Source organism: Plodia interpunctella, chromosome 29, assembly GCF_027563975.2.
Source record: "Plodia interpunctella isolate USDA-ARS_2022_Savannah chromosome 29, ilPloInte3.2, whole genome shotgun sequence".
Taxonomy (NCBI): domain Eukaryota; kingdom Metazoa; phylum Arthropoda; class Insecta; order Lepidoptera; family Pyralidae; genus Plodia; species Plodia interpunctella.
Genome location: NC_071322.1, coordinates 573,853 through 597,186, shown reverse-complemented (window position 1 = coordinate 597,186; position 23,334 = coordinate 573,853). Strand labels below are relative to the sequence as shown.

At 35.2% G+C, this 23,334-nt stretch overlaps 1 protein-coding gene across 3 annotated transcripts in view; it reads right to left on the bottom strand.

Moving 5' to 3' along the window:
* Positions 1 to 19,190, bottom strand: part of LOC128682244 (lachesin-like) — a 107,938-nt gene extending 88,748 nt beyond the window's left edge. For 2 of the 3 annotated variants that reach the window (XM_053766867.1, XM_053766873.1), the window contains exons 1-2: positions 18,903 to 19,190; positions 12,012 to 12,047 (exon numbers count right to left, since the gene is read on the bottom strand). The gene's annotated coding sequence lies outside the window, so the exon portion shown is untranslated. The remainder of the gene's footprint in view (positions 1 to 12,011; positions 12,048 to 18,902) is intronic. The other variant, XM_053766868.1, reaches the window with a different exon arrangement.
* Positions 19,191 to 23,334: the final 4,144 nt, after the last annotated feature.

The window sequence follows — 23,334 nt, the reverse complement described above, 5'->3', positions numbered from 1 at the left end:
GATGAAATTAGGCAAAAAAGTGTGTTTGCAACGCTTTTATTGGTCTAAATGTCGTTCAAAATCGACTCCGGTTAATCAAAACTTGTAGAAAAAAAAAATGTTGAAAATATCTCCACCTAAAATTACCTCGCTCTTGGCACCTGCTGCGTTTTATTTGTACAAAGAATTCATTCATCTTCGCGCCAAAATTTTAATTGTTAATTTTCCTGATTAATTAGCTGGTATAACTCTTTCGGGTGAAAAATTTCCCCGCCATTTTTTAACAAGTTCCGAAATAGACCATGTTTTTAAATGGGACTATTATTTTTTATATGTTTAGGTTGTACAAAAACCGGATACTAGCGCCACCAACACCAATATTTCGTACATGTTATGTTTGTATTATTATATTATAAACTTTATTTATATGTATCTCTTCCATAATGGTCTTTCTATAAGATTTTTTTTAGATTTTTGTAAAAGTCATACAATAACTCATTAATGTTTGCTATTCGAAAGAAAGTTAAAGAGTAAGTATTAAATTTCATAAAACATAAAGACAATAAAAATTATAGTAAACAACTTTATTTGTTAGACAAATTAAATAATCCCCGACTTTCAATATTCATTTCGCTACAACATTTGAACGGCTGAACAGATTTTCATGAAACATAGCTAAAAACAGTCAGGATAAAATTATCTATGACACAAAAAAAAAACTAAACAAAAATCGGTTTATCCGTTTGGGAGCCACGATGCCGCATACAGATCTACAAATACACAGACAGACACGTTAAACTTATAACACCTCTCTTTTTGCGTCGGGGGTTAAACATGATATAGTTGTCGAGGCTGTGTCCTTAGTCGCCTCGTACGACATCCTCGGGTATATGGAGTGGTCCTATTCTAAGGCGGAGCCACACGCTGCAGAGGTCCGTTTTACTCAGTGGCGGCAACATTCCATTTCCCAGTTAGAAAACTAATTTAATAACAAATCTACGGACTCGTGCTAAAACTTCAAGATAGGTAAATAATTTAAAAGCTTACGAAGTTGGAATAAAAACAATACGGCCGGCCATTCGCGGCGCTACTATTGACGGGTTTCCAGTGGGGTTTTGAAGGATGTTCCAAAGATCAACTTACGCAGCAAACGTTTGTCAAATGTCTTTGATTTAATATTATAATAGCTCTAAAGTTATGCAAGCTGTATTGGAAGAGGCACTTGTAAGTAATTGTACCCAAATGTGCAGTCGGAAGTTACTTAGGTGAGGGGTCAGATTTTTCTGCCCCCGACTGTCTGTACTTAGGCCAATCTAAAAGAGGTAAATTTCTATATTGACGTTGTATTGGAACGCGTCTATTATTTAAATAATAATAAGATATTTATTTCAGGTCAATAATCCATAGGTATATACATAACAACACATTCAAATTCAAATCATTTATTCAGAAATTAGACCTTCACAGGCACTTTTTCTCGTCAATCTTTATATTTACAGTTATTTCTCACAAGCTACAAACTACTGGCATTTCGGAACGACCACTGCTGCTGAGAAGAAATGCCGAAAGAAACTAATTTGAACAGTGTTGGTCCCTATCATGCCAGATCGGCTTACCATTATTGTTTCTTACAATGTTTTTTTCTAATAATATATAAAAGTACATAATGTACATAGTCAAAAGGTATATCAAAACAGGTTATGATTGTGATCCGAGTGCTGATTATAATATATAGATAGATGTGAAACACAATTAACTTACATGAAAATATATGAGAAACAAGATGACCAGTTCCCTCTGGCAGCACCCGTTCACGAGTTGACGCATGGGTCAGCCGTCGCGTAGCTCAACCATAATAGAGGGAACCTCACGACCCGGCCCACGACGCCACCACCAGATTGACCATTTGAGTGAGCATAACGCACTCGATTCCCATGACTTCATAATTACAAATCTTATTCGTCGAAATAGAAGTACAATTCAGACACTTGAAGATCACAAATCGCGTACATGTTTTACAAATAAAATTTAAATGTCACAATATATGAATTATTATAACAAAAATAAAAATTATGAATAAAATAATAAAAAAAAACAGTAAAATAAAAATTAGGAGATCATGTGTGGTGTGGCAAAGTTGTCGGGAGGATCCATGCGTTAACACGTAAACGTAACATATATATAAATTTAAATTAGTAGCAATAAAATTAAATTAGTATTTAAAATGTTGTCTATGCCCGGTTCCCGTCATCCCCTCTGCTTTTTAGACATACGTATATATATATATATATATATAACTGTTGCGTTACTAAGTGACTTCGTACAGCCGAAACTACTGGGCGTACGAAGCTGAAATTTGGGCTGAAATGTGGGTAGGTGAGCACTAAGAGAGGATCTTTTGAAATTCCACCCTGAATCCCCCTTCGTTGTGGGTGAAAGGTGTGAAAAGCTTTTATATTATTTTTACCGAGACTTCACTATGAAATTCACGCGGTCGGAGCCGCGGGCAAAAGCTAGTTTTATATATTTTGCTTTGTTTAACTAAAATAAAGACATCCAACCTTACTACCGTTCATTAATTATTAATAAACATTACAGACATAACTTGAGACCCCGTGTTTCAGTTTTCATGATAACACCAAAGAGCAAAGTTAAAAGATATAATAATTATTACATTCTTATCTTTATATATTATAAAATACAGTCCTCTACCGCGTCTGTCTGTCTGTTCGCGATAAACTCAAAAACTACTGCACGGATAATCATGCTGTTTTCACAAATAGATAGTGTGATTCCTAAGGAAGGTTTAAGTTTATAATTGATTATGTTTTTTTACCCGGGCGAAGCCGAGGCCCGCTCCGGCTTAGCTCGCTTCGATTCGCTATTAATTATTAGTTTAATGAATAAAAGCTAATTTATTAAAGTAATGAATACTTTGCCCAACTATGATTTTCTTATGACAAAGCTAAATAGAGGATACTTAAATTTATTTTATTTTAAATACATTTTACCCATAAAAAAGGTCTACACAAATCTTGCAATTTTATGTACCTCAAATTCAAATTCAAAATTCTTTATTCAATTTAGGATGATATACATCACTTATTGACGTCAAAAAATTACTTAAACTAAGTCTACTGCCGGCTTCCAAAGCGCAGGTGAAGAAGAAGCGGCACAACAATATTAAAAATATGGAGGACGAATTTACATAATTATTAAAAATGTCAAAATTTGACACACAAAAAAAATATATATACATATAAATAAATAAAATGCTAAATGTACAAAACGTACGTAATAATGTAATAAATCAGTTACATATGTTATGAGGATACTGCACCATGATTGGGCCAGACATTATTGTCGTTCACATAATCGTCAGTCTTGTAATATGCCTTTTTACAAAGTATTTCTTTTATATAATTTCTAAATTTTTGTAAACCGTAAACCGTTAACCTATGTTGTGAGATTATCACGTGAAAAGTTTTCGTTATTAAATTAATGCTTAGACCTTAACATATTCAATAGCGTTAAAGTCGCACTGTGAACAGCCATCTTTAGTGAAAGGATTCAAAAAGTTTGTTTCTTTGAATATTTAAAGTCCTGTGCGTACCTCCCCCTTTCATAATGAAACAACACAATTTAGAAATCCAAAAAAAATGAGGTTTTATTCTTCTATTCCAAGGATTTATTGAAATTTTTTTAACACGATTGCTGCTGGATCATCCTTATCATCATAACGCGTGTTTTATCGCTAACACTGTCGCCTAAAGGCAGCTGAAATGACTTTTACGACTACTTACCGCCATCTAGCGGCAGGTAGTCGCATACACAATAGTGAACTAAACTGTCCACCGGTGTGCAGGTTTCCTCACGATGTTACCCTTCGCCGGAAGCAAGTGGTGGTCGATGAACACTACTATACACGAGTCAGATTGGTATACAAACACGTGTGGCACGAGTAGGATAAGAACCTGAGACCTTTCGATCCACAGGCCGTTTTAACCATTACACCACCCAAGTTGAAATTTATACCAGATACCAAAAACTACAGTCAGTCTACAGTCTCTTTCAGCTGGGAAAAAATTTAATTTATGTTGCATATTTTGCGATATTTTGCGATTTCACAAGGGAATGAAAACCTATAGGCTACTTCCCAATGACCTAGAATCACGAAATTTGAGATAAAGTAAGGGACTTGAGATAAAGTACTATGCTGATATAGGAAAAAAATCCAAAAATTGGTAATTTATACTTACATCACAGAAAAACAGTTATATTTGTAACGGAGACCCGGCTTTACGGGACTACTAAGGGACTAATAGGCAACCATTCCTAAAGAGGCTTGACGTTAGGCAGGCGGCCGGTTATAAAATCATAGCAAAATCTTCAAAATTATGTACGGAACCCTCGGTGCGCGCGTCTAACTCGCACTTGACCGGTTATTCTTAATTTGATTTTGATTAAAATTGAAGCGGCGGTGGTGTAATGGTTAAGACGCCCGCCTGTGGATCGAAAGGTCCCAGGTTCGAATCCTACACGTGTCACATGAGTTTGCATACCAATCTGACTCATGTATAGTAGTTTTCATCGGCCACCACTTGCTTCCCGTGAAGGGAACATCGTGAGGAAACCTGCACACTGGTTGATTATTAACTTGTGTGTGAAATGGAGAAGGCAATGGCAGACCACTCCATTAATAATGCCAAGAAAGTTTTTGTGCGTGTTTCATTCTACGTAATGACCACGACCCTCAGCCGTGAGGAATACGACTATGAAGAAGAATTTGATTTAATTTTATTTATTTAAACAACAACGGAATAAAAGAGTACAATTTGTAATAGAGAACACAAATTAAATTAATAAATGACTTTATATTATATGTACAGTCAGCACTAATAGAGAACACAAATTAAATTAATAAATGACTTTATATTATATGTACAGTCAGCACGTCAAGTTTGCAATGAATCTGAGCAGATTGGTGTGCTGTTAACTGTACATATACGTATTTTTCCAAAACGTTTTCAATCAAAAAGCCACTTCGTATTTTTACACTCGAATAATTACTTGTAATGATTAATTGGATGTCTCACAAGTCCAGCGTAACAAACCGTTAATTTATTTTTTAAATATATTTTTTTATTTCGACGAAGTCACGCGAGGCACGGGCGTTTATTATAATTATACTCGATGACAAACATAGGGAATGGTTATTAAAAATTAAACTGGCCAAGCGTGAGTCGTTTGTGATTCTTACTCATTAATGCGATACGGAAGGTCTGACACGAAACAAGAGAACACATAAGCAAGCTACAATCGTTCACATGCTGTAACTTTTTCATATATATCGTGTAAAAAATCGATGGAAAACATTGTGAGGAAATATCACTGTTTGACTATTTGCCACGAGATATCAAGATCGAATCATTTATTCAGAAATTATACATTCAGAGGCACTTTTCACGTCATATTCTGGATTTAATAATATTTGCTAAAGCTACCACACTGAGAAGAAACTAACGTTCACATTTTTCCATTTTCCAATGTAATTTACATCGTGTGGACGCAATAACGAGTTACGTGTATTAATTTTCATAGTAGGCCCCCAGTTTAGAATGTAATTGTTCCCGAATTGCGCTAAAAACTTCAGCTGGATCGCAATCGAACCGCGCCGCTGTATATGTATTCTTTCTTATTAATTTTAATTAAGCACAGATTAAATATATTGATCTCAATGATGTGATCTTTGGCCAGCCAAGCCAGACACCAATAGCATAGCTTTCGTGCAAATTTCGGGATAAAAACTACCCTTTGAGTTATTACAGGTTATATTCTACCCGTGTACCAAATTTCTTAACAATCCGTCTAGTAGATTTTGCGTGAAAGATTCACAAACATACAGACCTACATCCTCACAAACTTTCGCATTTATAATATTAGTAGGAAGGATTTGTTAGCTTCCAAAAGTATATGGTTAACTTAATAACTTCTCACTTACTGACAAATTCGTGTGGTTGTCCCTTCGCGGGTTTATTGTAGGGATATTTTATGGAAACATTGAATTAAAATGTATAGATGTGAAATGAATAGAATATAATTAATTATACCTGAACAAATCACACAGATTGAGCTAGCCCCAAAGTAAGTTCATAACTTGTGTTATGGGATACTATTATTATAAAGAGTTAAGCGTTTGTGTGTTTGAGGCGGGTAATCTACGAAACTACTGAACCGATTTCAAAAATTCTTTCACCATGAGAAAGTTATATTATCCAAGATTGCTATATGCTATATTTTATCTCAAAATTCTCATGGGAGCGAAGCCCCGGGCGACATCTAGTATATAGATAAAACCATCAAAACATCTAAGAACCGGGAATTTGTTTTATATGTAAGGATTGTTGGAAACCATTCTTAGAAACCATCATTAGAAACAAACTGTATTGTCTATGATCACAGAGGGATCTAATGCCTCCATTTGACGCTGAAACCGTCGCGTGTTCACTTTGTACATAAGTTAGTTATCTAAATAAAGCCAGACACACACACATCACCCGCGGAAGATCAGCGTCGTGGTTTGTCGATTTGATAATGTTCTTTGAGTACTGTAAAGGTTTTATAATTTATGGCAAATAAACATTTTTTTTTTCTTCTTTCCACTTACCTTCGAACGCGGGCTTCGCGACGTCACAGTCCCATATGCAAGAAAGAGCAAATGCGAGGAAGACTAACAAAAATGAATTGATAGTCACGTCCATATTCTGTATGTAGTTCTTGTTCACTATAAAGCCTCCTTTTTAGCATTGTTAAAGTGTAAAGGTTTTTACACACCCTTTTGCCAACAAAAGGTTTAGTGTCTAGGGATTACGTAACTTTAAATTAACTTTTTACTTCGTATTGTACATTTTAGCTCTTACGCGTAGTTTCATTGTGAAAATATTAAAATTTATAACGCGTTTCTACTATTTTTTAACTTTAAGCCTATTTATTCAGATGCTCAAAGTCAGTAAGTGACAAATATTAAACTCACAAACATTAAAAAATCGCTTTTTACCATAAAATGATTTTTTTGGTGTCATGGAAGTCGGTTAAATTTTTTTTTTAATAATTTTATTCTTAGGTACATTATTATATTCATTCGTTTCTTTATAACACACTAGATGTTGCCCGGGGCTTCGCTCCCGTCAGAATTTTGAGATAAAATATAGCCTATAGCAATCTTGGATAATTTACCTTTCTAATGGTGAAAGAATTTTTGAATTTGGTTCGGAAGTTTCGGAGATTACCCGCCTCAAACATATAAACTCACAAACACTCACCTCTTTATAATAATAGTATAGATTACTGAAATACAATTATTTCAGAAATGCATGTCGGCAAATTATTAACAAATAAAAGTGGACCTTTCAGCTACTTATTAAAATTCAATATGGCAGCGCGTTGTGTCGCGTGCCGCGTGTGCGACACAGAGGGTTTAGATAATAAGCTTCACAAAAAATAAAAAATGTATATAATAATAATAATAATTATGGCAGGTGACCGCACTCTTTGCAATAACCCATTCTCAGTCCATCCAAATTTCATTCTATAGACCAGTACTTCTATCCATTATTCTGCAATAGTTCACACTCCCGCCGAGACCTATTCATGGTCATATCATTTCATTGGTATATCCGGGAGCGGGTCTTGGCGGGAGACCTACACAACATCAAAATTCTCCAAAGGGCCTCTACGTGTTGGATCCATATGGATTCCCCACGCAAGCCTCTCAAAGGACCGGACTATGTGCCGTGAATCCCAAAAGGAGATACAAATAATAATAATAATAAATGCGAAAATAAGTTTGTTTGTTATCACGCTCTAATCTGGTTTCCCCATACAAACTTTGAATCCCCTTTTTACCCCTTTGGAGGATGAATTTTGAAAAATTCTTTCTCAGCGCACCCCTAGACCGCATAAGGAAATTACATGCTAAATTTGAAGTTTCTAGACCCAGCGCTTTGGGCTGTGCGTTGCTATGTTAGTAAGTCATTCTTCACGCTTTGGAAGTCAGCGGTAGACTTAGTTTTAAGTAAATTTTTGTCGCCAATCAATTATCTATATCATCCTAAACTGATTAAAGAATTTAAGCTTGAATCCTAACTAATATTATAAATGCGAAATCTTTTGTTACCTCTTCACGCTTTACCTACTAATCCAGTCTTCGTGAAATTTTGCATACATATAATTTGAACAATGGAGAAGGACATAGAGTGCCTTTTATCTAGAAAAAAATAAATGTTCCCGTGGGAAATTCACGCGGGAATAAGCTTATTTTTATATAATTGAACGCAACTTTACTTCTGTAGCTCGACGTTCTGTGTGTCGGTTGTCGTGTGGTCGTCACCTATTAAAACGGAACCTAGGTTTTACTATAAAAACTTGTGAATTGTGCACTGTGCAGTGCAGTGCAGGGCTTTGAGCTTCATAAACTGTGCTGTTGGGAAATTGTATAAAAATTTTATCATTATATTTTTTTATTGGATATTTACCCGCTTAAAACATTAATTTCTTCGTATTAAAATGGTATTTGGATAGTCGAAATAAAATATCCATAGTGCTTTTAAAATAAACACAGCGCCATCTAGTGTTTTTGTTGCAAAGTTAATTTTATTACCATTGAGCGCCACCTTATAATAGCATACAGGTTTTTCTCAAATCCCACGGGAACAATAGTTTTTTCCGGAATAAAAGTTACCCTATGTCCTGCTCCATACTCTTGTTTATATTATGTGCGAAATTTTATGAAGATTGGTTGAGTAGATAACGCGTGAAGAGTTTAGTTTTCATAGATTTGCTTCTGGCGAAGGGAAACATCGCGAGGAAACCTGCACACTGATTAGTAAATTGTGTGTGAAATGACACAAAATTATTGTAGCTAATTCTGACTAAATTTCGTATAATGGCTTAGACCCTTCTGCTTACAAAACTGTAATTTTTGACAGGAGCTGTCAATGTCGTCAGAGAAATCTCATGTCATTCAACACATTCCCAGAACCACAGTTTTAGTGTCGGTACCGGCCGTAGCATGCTATCGGGCGCTCCGATCTCGGTATATAAGTGTCTATACATATAAGTGTCAGCTACTGATATTTTATTTATAGGACGGGGCTATCTGATGGATAATATTTTCCAAATAAATATTGCAAAGGGATTCGCTGCTCCATAGCTCCAAATTCAAATTCAAATAATTTATTTAGAAATTTATAATGTGCAATGTGGTCTGATAAAATTTGTTTGTTTGTTTGTAATTATCTTTATTGTACAAAGAACATATGTTAAAAATACATACATAACAAGTAGATAAATAAATAACGACGGACTTAATGAATTTCTGAGACGAAATGCGGAAAGAAACTCATTTGAACAGTGTTGGTCCCTATCATACCAGAAGAGCTGGCTTACCATTATTGTTTCTTACAATTTTTTCTATAATAAAACAGTAGAAAAAGAATCCTGTATATTGAATACATTTACATAAAAACAAAATTAGGTGATAGAGTCATAGTAACAGAGAAAGAATTTTAAAAAAATCTCTGTCTGTTTGTCTATATGTCTGTATGTCTGTTTGTACATGGTAATCTTCGGAACTACTGGACGGATTTGAATGAAACTTTTTTTGTTATACAGCTATTAAGCCTGGTCAACATATAGGGTATAAATGATTTTGAAAACTGGAACAGCTGATGGAGAACAATGATGGTACAGCTAAACTATAGGAAATATTGAAATTACGCCTTAACAAAAGTTGTTCAGCCTGACGAGCATTTCCTGTCGATGTATAAAAATGGAAGATCTGGAACACCTGAGGAAGAGTCACTATGGTCCAGCGAAACTATAGGAAATATATATTTCAGTCGTACGAGCATCTTCTGTATAGGTATCGATACGCTTTGTCTGCGTACAGTTAAATTTCTCTAATAATTTTGACTCCTTACCCAAAAAATATTCGGCCACGCAAACGAAGTCGCGGGCATCAGCTAGTTGGTAATAAAACCACATATTAAACAAATATAAGCATAGTATATTTCAGCACAAGGCGATATGTGTGTTATTTTTAAAGGGAATGACATCTATTTTCATTTTCTTTGACAATAGTCGTGCAGGATAAATATAAGGTAACAAGTATCTAACTACCATATTTGTACAAAATAAAACCTAGGTACATTTTATTCTAATGGTAGGTATAACAAAGTACACGTTCAAAAAGAATACATTAAAAAAAAAACAAGAAATCTTCTCCTTTACCCCCACCACATCATACATTCATCCACACAGACTGGACAGCCATAAATCAACTGGTTTTATCCGATAGATAATATATCAAGAAGATTTGAATTTTATTTGACAGGGCACCTGAGACCGCCTGGATTTTGGCGGGAAATGTTACAGCGCACTGCATTTTAAGTTTCGGTGAACATTTTTTATTCAAAAACAAATTGAGCCTGTACTTTTAAATAAAAGAATTTTGAAATACCATGTTGGCCATACAAAGAGCCTTCTGGGAATTTTACCGCACTACGACGGCGAATTAATTAGGGTCAATTTTTTATTTAAACTAATTTAATAGTTATTTTAATTGTTAGGTTAATTTAGTTAGTATATAATTGTATATATTTTAAAACAAAATCCTCTGCCGCATCTCTCTGTCTGTCGCGATAAACTCAAAAACTACTACTTCACGGATTTTCGTGCGGTTTTCACCAATAGATAGTGTAGTTTCCGCGGAAGGTTTAGATGTAATTGATTATGTGTTTACCTGAGCGAAGCCGGGACGGGCCGCTTGTGAGTAATAAAGTATATTTCCAATAAAGTATCATACATTAATTTATTTTTCAGTAACAAAGGTGGCATGTAATAAGGATAGGCCGATGTGTTTTAAATTTCAATTACATGTGTGTAAATTCGGACTTACCTAAGTCCGAACATGGAAAATGTTGTATGAAATGAAACGCAACCAACCAGTAGTAGTATCTGTTTATCTATGACTGAATGTCTATTGCCATCTGTCACTTTTGTAGCGTTCGTTTTGCCGCCAATAAAATTTCAAGTTGTCCGGAAATCACGAGTTTATTTTATCACAAAACTACAATATTCCTACAGAAAATGATATAATTTTCACATTGGCCCGGGTCTTGGATGTTTATCTATATATGTATATATTATAGAATATTACCATATACATAACATATATAGATAAACATAGGGATAAATCACACAGATTGATTTAGCCCCAAAGTAAGTTCGAGACTTGTGTTACGGGACACTAACTCAAAGAAGTATCTTTCTAAGTCTCAAACTTACTTTGGGGCTAAATCAATCTGTGTGATTTATCCCTAAACAATTAAATACGACTCACAAACAGAACATTACTGGATCTAAGAAATAGTAGATATCGATAAATTACATTCGAATATAGACAACTCACCGCTAAAGGGCCCTTAGAAAAGGTTATCGTGTCGTAAAGGACATTAAATATATATCACGATAGCGCAAAATCTAATCATTTTTCAGGATTTTCGTCCGTCGAATATAACTTTATGATGTACCCTTACTGTCTGTTTACTCGTCAACTTTTACCCGCGGCTTCGCCCGCGAGAATTTCCAATGGGAAATGTACTTTTTACTGGATTAGAAATTAGCCGATGTCCTTCTTATGAGTACTTTTAACTACGTGTATGAGAAATTTCAAGAAGATTGGTTTAGTAGATAAAGCGTGAAGATGTAGCAAACAAAGTTTACTTTCGCATTTATAAATTCGAATGTTTTTGAGGTTGTGTACGTGTGTATATATGTTTGTTACTCTTTCACGCAAAATCTACTGAACGGATTGTTATGAAAATTGACACACGGGTAGGATATAACCTGGAATAACACATAGGGTACTTTTTATCTCGAAATTCCCACGGGTGCGAAGCCCCGGGACTCGAAGCTCGTAGCACATATTTATTGCGTGTGTGAATGTATAAACTTTAAATGGTACAACTCACCTTATATTAACTGGAACATTAATATCCTTAGGCTACCTGAAAAAGTATAGAAAATAAAAGTTACAAAAACCGATCAAGTGTATGTCGGTCTCGCGCACCGAGGGTTCCGTAAAGTTAAGCTTTTAATGTACATACGTAAATCCTAACTAATTCTCAAACTAATTATTATAAATGTGAAAGTATAACGTTTGTTAACACTTCACGCTCTATCTGCACAACCAATCTTATACAAATTTTGCATCCATAGGCTTAGGATATCTTTAAACACGGAAAAATAATTGCTCCCGTGGTAAATTGAAGCGAGCGAAGCCGCGTTTGAAAGCTAGCACTTTAGAACACTCTAAGTATCAAAATGATTAAATACTAGCATTTGCCCGCGGCTCACCCGCATTCATTTTCCGGGATGAAACCCTGTACCCTGTGTCCTTCTCCATATTCCAAACTACATGTATGCAAAATTTCAAGAAGATTTGTTGAGTAGATAGAGCGTGAAGAGGTAACAAACAAACTTACTTTCGCATTTATACTATTAGTAATGAATGATAAAATATTTATTCAAGTAACCAAGACTCATGTATTAGTGTATTGTACACTTAACTTAGTAAAAAAAAATAGTTTAAAAAAATCTTTGCACATTAATTTACTTCATAGAAAATTATAACACTTCAAAATAAAATCCTTGTAATGTACCTAGCTTAATTTGTATTTTAAAAATTGAAAATATTTCATAAACGACTTAACCGATTTCGATGGTCCACGAACTTAAAATGTCTATTGGCATATCCTACATACCTTTTGAATTTCATTAAAATCAAACCAACGGTTCGAAAGTTGTCGCGTTTCAAACATACATACAAAAAAAATTATTTTCGCCCCAACTTGACTTGTAGTACTGGCTCGCTTCGCCAATATCTAAACAAGCTGAAATATTCATTTACATATCTGAAAATAACACAAACTCATATAAAAATTCCTGAGTGAAATTGATGGAATATAACCTGTATTCCCTAGAGGTATTTGAATAACTGAAATCATTTATAATCTTAATGCCAAAACTAAAATCGTAGTTCAGAGAGGGCCGAGTGCAGCTCCCTGGGGAACGGCGTCTACCAAAATTAGACATTATCAACTTCAATTTTATTATCTGCCGTCCAAAGAGAATACTAATGTTAGTAGTTTGGAGCTTCGATGTTATATAATCTATAAACTAATCTCTAAAACTGGTAAGCGAGCTATAAATCTGTATGTTTGTTCGTACATCACGCCAGAACCACCTGATGGAATTTCAGTGGTTGGTGGTATGGTTTTCTCAGTTTTACAGCGGATGGTCTAACTTAAAATCTGATATAGGTTACATCACGATACGTTGCATAGAACCCGATATATTGATAACAATAAAATATTAGCGGACACACGTAAAAACACGGGAGAAGTCGCGGACAAAAGCTAGTTTAAATATCATGTAAATTTCTCAATAAATAAAATAGGAAAAATATATCAGGACAAAATGACACAGATTTGAGTTAGCCCCAAAGTAAGTTCGAGAATTGTGTTACGGGATACTAACTCAACGATACTATATTCTATAACATATACATTATAAGCAGCCCGTCCCGGCTTCGCTCGAGTAAAAGCACAGGTAAAACCATAATAAAACTTTCACAGAAATCACCCTATAGATAATCAGATTTAATTCAAAGTAATTGAAGTTCAGGATTCGAACCATCGACAGTAACAACGTGAATTTAATGGTGTACACCGATCTGTCAGAGTCTCTTCACAGAGCCGTCTACTCATATCTTTAGTTGACGAAATTTTGAATGGTATTATTCGTTATTTCTTTTCACCCTCAATTAACTACCCTAAAGGTCAAATTGTAAGAAATCCTGAAACACGGGTTTCATTATTTTTGTTGCATAGCATTTGCGCCAATTTTCAAGTAGATCGGTAAAGATTTTCGTTATTTTTCATACCAACTTTACCCCCAAATTTTACCTCCTTAGGGGTCGAATTTTGAAAATTCCTTTCTTATCTGAGCACTACGTAATAACCTAAAGCTACTGCCCAAACTTCGCGTTTATAGCTTCTATGGTTCAGGCTGGGCGTTGATTAGTAAAAAACGCTTGTTCTTTTATATATGTTTATCTATATATATATATATATTTCCGACCCTATTATCGACCTATCTGAAAAAGATCATTTTCCATGTGAACCAGACGGGATATCGAACCCGGGAGTCCGGCGTGATAAATTCAAATCATTTATTCAGGAATTAGACGTTCACACTTTTTCACGTCAAATTTTATATCAAACAGTTATTTCTCACGAGCTACAAACTACTAGCATTTCGGAACGACCACTGCTGAGTAGAAATGCCGGAAGAAACTCATTTGAACAGTGTCGGTCCCTATCATGCCAGATCGGCTTACCATTATTGTTGTTTCTCAGATATATTTTTTTCTAATAATATATCATAGTACATAATGACAACCATAAGGCTACAGAGGTTATCCACTCTCTAAAATAACGTGTCAGACTATATTCAAACTAACAACACTCCCCTTTTGCATCGGTGGTTAAAAACAACATCACTTTAAAAGGGTCCAAGAATCATCTCCAATCACACATCAAACATACAAAAAGCGGGATTATTACATTAAGAGTCACCCTCCACGCTGCGTCATTCAATTTTAAATTGAACTTGGGGGGTCATAAATTGATTTTGACAGACAATGTCGGCGTTTTCTACATGTTTGAAAGACATGTAGACAAGAAGAGCTTTCTATTCATCCATGAAACGAATCCATACTAATTTTATAAATGCGAAAGTCTGTCTCTCTGTCTGTCTCTCTGTCTGTCTGTCTCTCTGTCTGTCTCTCTGTCTGTCTCTCTGTCTGTCTCTCTGTCTGTCTCTCTGTCTGTCTCTCTGTCTGTCTCTCTGTCTGTCTCTCTGTCTGTCTCTCTGTCTGTCTCTCTGTCTGTCTCTCTGTCTGTCTCTCTGTCTGTCTCTCTGTCTGTCTGTCTTTTCCGCTTTCACGGCTAAACCGCTAGACCAATTTTGATGAAAATTGGTATGCATGTAGTTAAAGACTCCCGTTCAAACATAGGCCACTTTTTTTTTACCAAAAATCAATCCCCCAAATGACTATAATGGGCGGTAAAAGTTTGAAAATCGTCTGTTCCCCTTTCGCAAATAAACTCACGCGGGCGAAGCCGCAGGCAAGAGTTAGAGAGAGAGATATTAGGACAAATCGCACAGATTGAGCTAGCCCCAAAGTAAGTTCGAGACTTGTGTTACGGGATACTAACTCGACGATACTATATTGTTTATAACAAATACATTATATACCTATAGATAAACATCCAAGTACGGGCGGCAATAAAAAAAAAAAAAAATCCATCATGACCTGACTGAACCGAGAGGTCCCGGGTTCAATGTCCGGTCGGGTCATGAGGGAAAAAGATCTTTTTCTGATTGGCCCGGGTCTTGGTTGTTTATCTATATATGTAATTGTTATAAAATATAGTATCGTTGAATTAGTATCCCATAACACAAGTCTCGAACTTGCTTTGGGGCTAGCTCAATCTGTGTGATTTGTCCTGATATATGTAATTATTATTATTATTATTTATTATGTATAGTCCAGTTACAGTTTTATTATAAGTAAGCATAGATTAATGTCACCGGCGGGAATCGAACACTGGCCTCTTTGAGTACAATTCGGTGAAAAAATCTCAATAAAACTCGAAATGCTACAGGAACGATTCAAAAAAAACTTAAGCCGCTTAATTTTTAATTAAAATCCGTAAAGATATTTAAAGTATGCGAAAGTCAGAACTTCGATAGAAAATGCTAACGAATCAGTGGCCTTCGACTGGCGGTGTTAGGGTCGGACGCGGTCGGTACACCGCCCAGGGATCCAGGTGCACAGGCGCTGCTATTTATGAATGAAAATATTTAACATTTACTTGTAAAACATATACGTGATTTGTGATCTTCAAGTGTCTGAAAGTATCAAAGGTATCTTTTATATTAGATTATGGAGATCGAGTATGTCATGCACACTCAAATGGTCAAACCGGTGGCGACGTCGTGGATCGGGACGGGAGGTCCCCTCTATTGTGGTTGAGCTTCGCGATGGCTGACTCACGCGTCAACTCGTGAACGGGTGCTGCCGGGGGGAACTGGTCAGCTCGATCTTTTATTAAAAGTTTTTTTTTGTTTGGTTAATTATACATATATATATATATATATTCCTTTCATCAGCACTTGATCACAATCATAATATGTTTCAGTATACCTTTTGACCATGTACTTTATTGTGTACTTACATTGTTATATTACTGATAAAAAGATATACATAAATTTATATTTAAAAAATGGTAAGCCCTTCTGGCATAATAGGGACCAACACTGTTTGAATGAGTTTCTTTCGGCATTTCTTCTCAGCAGTGGTCGTTCCGAAATGCCAGTAGTTTGTAGCTTTGGTAAACATAATTTAATTTAGAATATGACGTGAAGAAGTGCCTGTGAAGGCCTAATTTCTGAATAAATGATTTGATTTTGATTTTGAATGAAACCATATTACTTTACTAGGGACCTGTATGGAATGCTCCTCCGGACACCTAGATCAGGCATTAGTTCTTCACAACAGATTAGTAAAAAATTAGCGTAGAATTGTTTGGTTAAAAATTTATCTGTTTTGTTGTGGTGAAGAATGAAGTTTATTTTTAGTCATTACTAGCTTCTGCCCGCGGCTTCGCTCGCGTAAATTTACCACGGCAACATTTAATTCCCGGAATGAAAGGCACCCTATGTCCGTCCTCCGCATTTCAAATTATATGTATGCGAAATATCAAGAGGATTTGTTGAATTAGATAGAACTTGAAGAGGTAACAAACTACTTTCGTATTTATAATATTAGTTAGGATAGGATATTAGTTGAAATCGAAAAACTGGAATAGGATTGAACAAATCTGAAATTTATTTTAGGATTTTGTTGTATAGAACATTGCTTGTTCTCCCAATTGGAAACTAAACAAATTCTGGGCACTGGACGCACACATATTACAGGCCATGGGGAAAGCGTGGCTGTTTCAGATATGTACTTCTGCAACCTTCTGTATTTGTCAATGGACAATTAGTGGAAATTATTGGGCTGGAAGCTAGAAGTGATTTGTTCTGTATCCATGACTGTATGAATGGATAAATAAAGCAATGCAATATTGCAGAGTCATTTCTAATAAATTCCACAGGAATAATACTTTTAGTTATTATGCTAGGCACACATTATATTATATAACATACTTATCCATCCATAAGAAAGCCAAATATCCCCCCAATGGTGCAAATGGAGCGATAATCTAAGGGTATTCAGAAAGAACTAGTCGAAAATTGCGCAAGTTAGAAAGAAATGGAAGGGTATGGAGGAGAAATTTGCCCAGCAGTGGGACAATAGGGGATTATTAGCAAAAAAAAAAGCTCATGACTTGAGCATAAAGTAAAATATTTGTCTATGAATTTATGTCGCCGAACTCGGACAGACGCCGGCGCGAACGCGTTAACATTCGGCTGTTAGAGTATGAGTGCTTTTATTTTCCGCAACGAAAAACCAGCAATGTATACCGAATCCGACAAAGGCGAACTGTTCGACGACATAACAAATATCTAAACTATTATTATAAAGGGGTAAGCGTTTGTGAGTTTGTATGTTTGAGGCGGGTAATCTCCGAAACTACCGTACCGATTTCGAAAATTCTTCCACCATTAGAAAGGTACATTATCCAAGATTGCTATAGGCTATATTTTATCTCAAAATTCCCACGGGAACGAAGCTCCGTCTCATATAAAACTAAAGCTCTAGAGCAAACAAACAAAATCTTACTGCTTCTTGTATTCTATGACTATTGGATTTGATTTCGATATTATTTTATGAAAAATTAGATATTTTTTAATGAAAAATGACAAAATAAGAAAAGAAACTTACGCAAATTTTTCGCAACCGATTAATAAAAGCTCTTTCACACAGACTTAAGCGATTTTTCTAGACAGATGGTAATGCCAACAACCAGTAATGTGTATTTAATGGATCTGTTTATAACCAAATATCTTCCTGACGGTTAACAATGGATTAACCAATTTTGAAGTGAAAATATTCTCACGAATTCATAAAACTATTACAACGTATGTATGTATGTACTGTTACTAGATGGGGTAGTCTCTAAAGTCATGTCAGATGCCTTTAGGCGATTTGAAGAAAATCACCAGTATTAGCAATAACACACGAAATAAGAAAAAACCCGATTGCATTAAATAAGGATTGTATGTTTTAGAGTAAATCTACTAGCAGACCGCCCCGGCTTCGCTTGGGTAAAAACATAATAAATTTTACAACTAAACCTTCCTAAGGAATCACTCTATCTATTGGTGAAAACTGTACAAAAATCCGTCCGGTAGTTTTTGAGTTTATTGCGTTAATACAGACAGACGCGAAATTGATATTTCTTTTTTTATATTAAGAAGGTAATTAAGCATTGATAATATATCTCTCGTAACAGTTTTATTGATTACCGAAATTTAAAAATATCATTTTACAAATGTTCTATGAATCATACAAATTCCTACTGACATAGTTACTATGCTTAGTGAGGATATGTGTTATGTATTTATAATATCCGGGCGGAACTGGAAATATATTTCGTCTAATTTCCAATCGACTACATAATATATTTTGACAATAGTAGATTTTTGGATTCACGTCTATTAAATTATACAATCGCTAACAGAATAAGAGAGAAATTCTTATTTTTTTCTTAAAATCTTTACTATGAAAATCACTACCAAATGAGCGAATATTCACGAAAATATTACTGATAAATATGTATAAATACCTGTTATTTAATCCAAATGGTTGAACACAACACTTATATGTGATTAAAATCGTTTATTCAACATACTTTCAGTAATTCAGACTGCCATTTTGGCCATAAACTAAAGTCCCATAAAAAACATGGTAGAACACAAAACCACTTAAATATATCTTGGAAAAAGACAGAAAATATAATCACTGTATTTTTAAGTACACAATTAGCGTGTTTTTTACACAATTTTCATTGAAATTTAACATTGAAAATGGCTCGCGACGTAATGTGCGCGCGCCAACGAAGCCTTCCCTACACTACCCCAGTTCAATATTGTAAAACAGGGACAGACAACGTTGGAGCGAGACGGAAGACCAGTGTTTCCCCTTACAGGAAAATTTCAGTATTTATGTTTAATTTATATAGTCGAGGTTGTGAAAAATAATTTGTTTTTGTTAAGATGTGCTTTTTTTTTTTTTTCGCGAAAAGGGTTTTTGTAGGCACAGATTATCTTTTTTGTTACGTTACCAAAGATATTACGGAAAATTGTGCGAGGAAATAATTATAAGATATTTCGTGAAATGAAGCCATGAAAATGAAACATTCATTGCATTGAGAGAAGTGCCTTCTATAATAAAAATATATGAAGTACTTACAACAAAAACTGATCTATAAAACTCACTTTACTGTGTGACTAACTGACAGACCACCCACAGCCGAAACTACTGGGCGTAGAAAGCTGAAATTTGGTGTATAGTTTCCTAGGACAGTGTAGGGGAGCACTAAGATGGGATTTCCTGAAATTCCCACGGGAAAAGGATTTTTACTCACATACGAAGTTGTGGGCAAAAGTTAGTTAACACTTATATGATAAATTTACTCTTTTTACAAACAAGAAAAAAATATTGTCTGTGTTTATTAATGTATAAATGGTACGATTTGTATAATTTTAAGACGTTATTACATTGAGCTACAAACTCCTAGCGTTTTGGAAAGACCGATAAATCAAGGATGTTAGAATCGAGGTATATTTAAATATTATAACATCGAAACTGAGCTCTTTTAGACAAGAATCTTGTGTTAATCTGAACGCATATATTGATTGTTTATTTATAAGAAACATGTTTAATTTTAACCAACACTGTTTGAATAAGTTTGTTTTTTCCCTCGACATTTCTTCTCAGCAATGGTCGTTCCGAAATGTCATTAGCTTGTAGCTTTGGTAAATATTATTTAATTTAGAATATGACGTGAAAAAGTGCCCGTGAAGGCCTAATTTTAATAAAAAATTATATTATTTTGAAGGATTTTCACAATAAAAAGTCAAAAAGTCCCATACACAATAATATTCCAAGTTATATAATCTACCCGTGTACCAAATTTCATAACAATCCGTCCAGTAGATTTTGCGTGAAAGAGTAACAAACATACACACCTACATCCTCACAAACTTTCGCATTTGTAATATTAGTAAGATGCAAGAAAAATAGGGGTTCAGAACGTCGTAGCAGTGCTACAATAGTCTACGAACTTGATACGAAGCCACGAATATCGATCGGCGTACATTTCCCGTTTTGTCTTGTAGCGACGCTGATTTCACATTGAAAGTAAGCAATGTAACATTGGCTATAATGTTTCTTACGATCTATTTCATATATGGCTGTAAAATATATAAATAAATAAATATATTAGGACATAATCACACAGATTGAGCTAGCCCCAAAGTAAGTTCGAGACTTGTGTTATGGGATACCAACTCAACGATACTATATTTTATAACAAATACATATACAGATAAACATCCAAGACCCGGGCCAATCAGATAAAGATCATTTTCCATCATGACCCCGACCGGGGATCGAACCCGGGACCTCTCGGTTCAGAGGCAAGCAAACATATTAAGCTAACATCTAAGAAATTCTAAGAAAATTCTCAATAAAAATGACATGTATAACAAACCCATTTAAATAGATGCTTGAGTATTTTCAAACAACATAATTTCTTACTTGTAACAGTGGGGTATGTTGATTAGTTAACGGGTGGTCCCCTATCGAGACGTGTGAGGCGTCAAAAGATGCGCCTCCGTTAGCCTGATAAGATGGTGCAACAAGCTAGCGAGGGTCCGATAGAAAAAATTTGGAGAAAAGACAAAAAAGTGTGATTTTAATAAAATTTGTATGAAAAATTTCTATGTTACAGGTGAAAATGCAGCAAAAGTGCAACGGAATGCGACGAAACTTCACAGGGAGCCGGGAGACAGGTAAGTAAACAGAACTACAATTAAAGACGATCAAGGGATGGCGAGAAAAAAATTTAGTGAATTATTTATGTGCTAGCGCCTAAGTATGGCGTTCACGGAAGCTAAATGAATTTTTTAAAGAGAAATTATCAACAAAACTGCACTGGAAACACTTGTTATATCGAAGGATACACGAGATGCACTAATAAAGGGAAAATTCACTGCTATATACTATTCTCTCTAAAGAAAATACTGTACGTCGGCGAGAGACGCGAAGAGATGAATTAATTCAGCCGTGCTGGCATGATCTCGATGGCTCAGTGGTCAAGAGCACTGTCCCGGATAGACGGGGGCGCGGGTTCAATTCCCGCTAGGTTTCCGAATTTTTTCATCTCATTATTATTGTTATTTTCAAAAACTATACCAAAATCGGTTCAGCCGTTTGGCTGCCACGGTGCCACGGACAGACATACAGATACACAGACATGTTATACTTAAATTCTGCTCTTTCTGTTGTCGATGGTTAAATAAGTTTATTTGTTAGACAAATATTTAAAAAAAAACCGACTTTCTATATTCATTTCGTATTTGATCGGCTGAACCGATTTTGATCAATTATATCTAAGAACCACCGCATAAAAATTAGCTATCAAATAAAAAAATCTGCATCCACGTACACAGATAGACGAACACATTTAGCGGTCAAACTTGTAACATCCCTCTTTTTGCATCTGGGGTTAAAAATATGCTAATATTATTAAATATAGTGTGTTTGATTATAAATTTATTTTAAGTCTAAACTTTTCGACTCACTATCAATTACTGAAAACGCATTTTAAAACGAAAATGTTTAACATTCCAGTCTGACACCTAATTCTGTGCCTGATCCAGTTTAGACTCAGTCTAGATCAAGTCTAGATCATTCTATGTTACGTGCAAGAACTAGATTAACGGTAAAAGGAGATGTGAGATTATTATTTGTTGAAGTTTGTTGCGCCGCTTCTTCTTCACTTGCGCTTTGGAAGTCGGCAGTAGACTTAGTTTAAGTAATTTTTTTGACGTCAATAAGTGATGTATATCATCCTAAATTGAATAAAGAATTTTGAATTTGAATTTGAAAATTTATTTTATTATAATGTGTGTGGTTAAGTAAGCGCGCCTGTGATACTTGTGGCCCCTCTGGCATAATAGGGACCGACACTGTTTAAATGAGTTTCTTTCGACATTTCTTCTCAGCAGTGGTCGTTCCGAAATGATAATAGTTTGTAGCTTTGGTAAATATAATTTAATTTAGAATATGACGTGAAAAAGTGCCTGTGAAGGCCTAATTTCTGAATAAATGATTTGATTTTGATTTTGATTGAAAGTTCCCAGGTTCGAATCCTACTCGTGCCACACGAGTTTGTATACCAATCTGACTCATGTATAAGTAGTTTTCATAGACCACCACTTGCTTCCGGCGAAGGAAAACATCGTGAGGAAACCTGCACACTGGTTGACAGTTTAAGTTCATTAGTATGTACGAAACTTGTTTATTTATTTACTAAAATGATAAAAACACAGTGTGTCTTCTCTTCACAGTCGTATTCCTCATGGCTGAGGGTCGTGGTCATTACGTGGAATGAAATAAACACACAACTTTCTTGGCATTATTAATGGAGTGGTTTGCCATTGCCTTCTCCATTTCACACACAAATTAATAATGAACTCACAACGAGTTTCGTCTTTCATTTCGTTTCATTTCCTTTGCAGGTTTCCTCACGCTGGTGGTGTGGTTGTATACAAACTCATTTGGCACGATTAGGATTCGAACCTGGAACCTTTCAATCCACAGGCGGGCGTCGTAACTGCAATGTAGACAGATTAATTTTCCATGTTCAACTTTGTCTGTCATCAGTCTCGAATTAACGTTGCCACCTTAATCGTGTGCCTCATTGCGTCCCAAGTACAGTAACCATAACAAATTCAAATTCAAAATTCTTTATTCAATTCAGGATGATATACATCACATATTGACGTCAAAAAATTACTTAAACTAAGTCCACTGCCGGCTTCCAAAGCGCAGGTGAAGAAGAAGCGGCGCAACAAACTTCACCGCGGCCTTTTCTCCAAGGACGTCAATTAACAAATATACCTACGTCTTACACCACTGCTTCGTTCAATGCATATACAAAAAACCGACGAGACAAATTAAATTACTTATGAGATAAACTAGAATTATGG